General features: G+C 41.5%; 2 pseudogenes; both read right to left on the bottom strand.

Moving 5' to 3' along the window:
• The window catches only part of LOC142357836 (large subunit ribosomal RNA), a 5147-nt pseudogene extending 3210 nt beyond the window's left edge, over positions 1-1937 (bottom strand).
• Positions 1938-3620: 1683 nt separating this feature from the next.
• On the bottom strand, positions 3621-3772 carry LOC142357835 (5.8S ribosomal RNA; annotated as a pseudogene).
• Between the last annotated feature and the right edge of the window lie 1228 nt (positions 3773-5000).

Raw genomic sequence — 5000 nt, 5'->3', positions numbered from 1 at the left:
GTACGATTCACTCTCCTGACATCTGCTAAGCCAAACTTTTATGTGCCACCAGGAACAATTGGGACACAGCAAATGCTGCTGTGCTCTTGCACGCTTCGAGCCTTATCTCTGATTGAATCAATTCCAAGGACTCTACAACGTGTTATAAAGAAAAGATAACTCTTCCCCAAGGTCCCAATGACAAAGTTCGACCTCAATGACGTTGCCGTCTCAATGCCAGGAGAGTAAGTTCGGGAATTTTAACCCGATGCTCTTTCGAGACTCAGCAGTTTTCAAGAAACCACTATTCAAGACTTTGGCATTAGCCTGTCTTTTAGAATCGACTAACTCATGTGCAAACGCTGTTCACATGAAAGCCTTTCCCGCTTCAGTCCTCAAAGTTCTCATTTGAGTACTTGCTACTTCCACCAAGATCTGCTCCATTGATCGCTTCGCGCATACACTTGCGTGCATACTTTAGCGCAATCAATGTGTCCTCCTACACATGAATATCATTTTTGAGCTGGTGAGGCTCTTTTTCTCTAATCTAACTTGCGTTAGATATTGATATTCATGGTTGGGTATAGGCCACGAGCTCTAGTGCCATCCATTTTCAGGGCTGATTGATTCGGCAGGTGAGTTGTTACACACTCCTTAGCGGATTTCAACTTCCATGACCACCGTCCTGCTGTCAGTATCAATCAACACCTTTTGTGGTGACTCATGAGCAAGTAGTTAGGCGCCTTAACCCAACTTTTGGTTCATCCCACATCGCCGGTTCTGCTTACCAAAAGCGGCCCACAAAAAGCTTGCATTCATAGTCCAAGTGCAATTAAGTCACAAGGACATCTCACCGATTTATAGTTTGAGAATAGGTGAAGGAAAAATTTTCCCCCATTCCTCTAATCATTCGCTTTAACCGATGAAATTGCTTTGCGAAGATTTTTCAATCTTGCTCAAGCTTTTGCTATCCTGAGGGAAACTTCGGAGGAAACCAGCTACTAGATGGTTCGATTAGTCTTTCGCCCCTATGCTCAGGTCAGACGATCGATTTGCACGTCAGAACCGCTTCGGGCTTCCACCATGGTTTCCCGTGGCTTCGCCCTGCCCAAGCATAGATCACCATCTTTCGGGTCGTGTGCTACTTGCTCTGGATCAGTCATGCAATAAGAGCAAAACCGTCCGTGGTTGCGGGACACCGAATCGCCGCCCTCACCACACAAAGTAGTGCAATTCATAAAAATTACACTGTTCACTTTCATTTCGCGTGTGCGCTTTCAATGAGCGACAACACTTGCAAGCAACTCACACTCCTTGGTCCGTGTTTCAAGACGGGCTGTAGAGAGCATTGAATAGGAAGTTGAGGTCAGACAGGCAATCAAGATCAATTTATCTCATTTTGTTTAGAATCAACAAGAAGAATTCCGAGGAAAACTTCTGCTCGATTCATTAACAAGATTTGCCAAAAGACGACAACTACACTACTCGGTAGCCGAGAATATAATATTAAGGCATTGAGTATGGTAACGCTCACTCCAGTTCCCCTTCAACAGTTTCACGTACTTTTCACTCTCTCTTCAGAGTGCTTTTCAACTTTCCCTCACGGTACTTGTTTACTATCGGTCTCGCTTTATAATTAGCTTTTGGAGAGACATATCTCCAGCTTCGAGTTGCACTTTCAAACAACTCTACTCATAGGAATGAGCCATTATGACTGGTATCGAAAATGACCTTTACAGGATTTTCACCTTCTTTGATGCTACTTTCCAGTAGACATCAGGACAAATTCACCAGTCTAGCATCAAACCATACCGGACACCGAGAAATGTTGCCATTTCTCTTCCCGATGAGCTTTTCCCTGTTCATTCGCCATTACTAAGGGATTCTCAGTTGATTTCTTTTCCTCCCCTTACTGATATGCTTAAGTTAAGGGGGTTCTCTCGCCCAATTCAGGTTATGTAGTTGATTGTCTCTTAATTGGTTCACTGACCAATATGAGACAGAAACCGATTCAGCAGTTTTGTTCGCTACTACTATCAAACACAGGTCGAAGTTTCCATTCAGTCATTAATTCCAACTTTCAAATGTTGTTGTTTCAGCTTTCGCTTACTAGAAGCAACATAATACTCGCTGCAATACAGACCTCGGGAAACCCTCACCGTGAATAAGGTTCACTCACATATTTCACTACATTTTGCGTGGGATTGGAGATGAGGCTACTCGTTCTTGCTCAGTACTAGGCTGAAAATTAACGAAACTTCGTTACAAACGTTCACATGTTGATGTTTCCGCTTTCGCGTACTCGAAACAACATAATACTAGTCTTTGTAATTTAGTTTCATAATTTCAACTGTTCTCATGCAGAATTTTTGCTCATTCTTATCCCAAATTTTGACCTGGCTACTAGTTACACTCCTTGTACTTATTGCAAAATGACCACAAATTTCAACAGCTTTCACATGTTGCTGTTTCGGCTTTCGCTTACTACAGTCAACATAATACTCGTTGCAAAATAAGTGCTCGGCATCTGCAATTTTCCAAAGACGAAGTTTCGCCAGTTCAATTTTCGCTCGCCAATTATGGCTACTAATTCACACGGTACTGAGCTCAACAACATTAAATTTGTTCAGCAAGACTTTCACATGTTGATGTTTTGGCTTTCGCCTACTAGAAGCAACATAATACTCGTCTTGTTAGCTCATTCAATGAGAATAGCTTTTCCCGTTGAGAATTTTTGCCTTCAATTGGCGTTGTAGTGAGTTTGGCTACTCAGATCACCAAATACTTGTGACAATTCGAACCAGAAATGTTTTCAATTTTCACATGCTGATGTTTCGGATTCAACCTACTAGAAGCAGCATAATACTTGTATTCAACAATTTCTGTATCAAATCCCAGTTTTCTCTGGTGCATCTTTGCCAAACTATTCCAAACTGCCTGAGTCTGAATACCAATTACAGGTACTAGTAAATGCACGTTACTAAGGACTATATAGTTCTAGGTTACTGTACACAACGACGTTCACATGTTGATGTTTCAGCTGCCGCTTACTAGAAACAACATAATACTTATCGTGCATACCTTTCCATAACTTGTCCTTTTCAGATGCATTAGTTTCCCTTTGTCTTGGCTTCTACAGTCAGACTGGCTACTAGTAACAGCACAGTACTAATCACATATCGTTCTACAGTTTGCAGACAACTTTCACATGTTGATGTTTCAGCTTTCGCCTACTAGAAACAACATAATACTCGCTGTATACATTTGTAGTTCTCTATGTAACTTTCATGTGAAGAAGTTTCGCCAGTCTTTTTGACTGTCTCAAATCTGAGTCATGCTTAGGCTACTAGTTGCTTCATAGTACTTATCGCCTCGAGATCATTGAACAAAACTTGATTTTCACATGTTGCTGTTTCAGCTTCCGCTTACTAGAAACAACATAATACTAGTCTCATTAAGTTCCGTCTCTTTGCAATTTTCTTATGAAGAAAATTCGCCATCACAATGACTCCAGCAGTTCTTGATCAAGGAATGCAATCATTGATCAGAATGCTATTATTTGAATCGGTTCTGCTTTAAGTGTTCCAATTTTATTGGAAGCACCAACAATAGAACATCAATGTGTTCAATCGAGAGTTATATAACCCTGAATCGGACGCAGTCAACAGCCGAAGCCGAGACCGCCTTTTGCGTTAGAGAGGTCGGTAAACAAATCTTGCGATTCATACCGAATTAACACATATAGCTGTGCTCCTCTTCGTAAAGCGAGCCAAGTGATCCCCTGTTGAAGGATGTATTTGGACCAATCTAGTAGCATTTGGTTTCCAACAAGCTCTCCCAAGTTAGCTTACTTATTGGGCTTTTCAACCAATTCGGTTGGCTACAAGCATCATCAAAGTACTAGCCACAGTTTGATCGCAAAATTCTACGACTTTCACATGTTGATGTTTCGGCTTGCGCTTAGCCTACTATAAGCAACATAATACTAGTCATATCATAGAGCGTGATCAGCTTGTGACGTTCTCATGATGAAGTTTCACCAACAGTGTCTCACTTCGAGCTTAAATCCAGCTACTAGTAACTACACAGTACTGACTGCAACGATAACTTTTATCTATACCTTTCACATGCTGCGCTTTCGGCCAGGGCCTACTAACGTCAACATAATACTCGATATAAACTTTTGTTCATGATGCAGCTTCCCCATGCAGAAGTTTCGCCTTCAAATGCTCTCTTGGCCATATGACGTAAGAAAAGGTTACTAGTAACATCACAGTACTAGCCACAGTTTGATTGCAAAATTCTACGACTTTCACATGTTGATGTTTCGGCTTGCGCTTAGCCTACTAGAAGCAACATAATACTAGTCATATCATAGAGCGTGATCAGCTTGTGACGTTCTCATGATGAAGTTTCACCAACAGTGTCTCATTTCGAGCTTAAATCCAGCTACTAGTAACTACACAGTACTGACTGCAACGCTAACTTTTATCTATACCTTTCACATGCTGCGCTTTCGGCCAGGGCCTACTAACGTCAACATAATACTCGATATAAACTTTTGTTCATGATGCAGCTTCCCCATGCAGAAGTTTCGCCTTCAAATGCTCTCTTGGCCATATGACGTAACACAAGGTTACTAGTAACATCACAGTACTAGCCACAATTTGATCGCAAAATTCTACGACTTTCACATGTTGATGTTTCGGCTTGCGCTTAGCCTACTAGAAGCAACATAATACTAGTCATATCATGGAGCGTGATCAGCTTGTGACGTTCTCATGATGAAGTTTCACCAACAGTGTCTCATTTCGAGCTTAAATCCAGCTACTAGTAACTACACAGTACTGACTGCAACGATAACTTTTATCTATACCTTTCACATGCTGCGCTTTCGGCCAGGGCCTACTAATGTCAACATAATACTCGATATAAACTTTTGTTCATGATGCAGCTTCCCCATGCAGAAGTTTCGCCTTCAAATGCTCTCTTGGCCATATGACGTAACACAAGGTTACTAG

This window comes from Convolutriloba macropyga, unplaced genomic scaffold (assembly GCF_964194025.1).
Source record: "Convolutriloba macropyga unplaced genomic scaffold, txConMacr16.3 SCAFFOLD_4481, whole genome shotgun sequence".
In the NCBI taxonomy this organism is placed as follows: domain Eukaryota; kingdom Metazoa; phylum Xenacoelomorpha; order Acoela; family Convolutidae; genus Convolutriloba; species Convolutriloba macropyga.
This window is presented reverse-complemented; position numbering and strand designations above follow the sequence as displayed.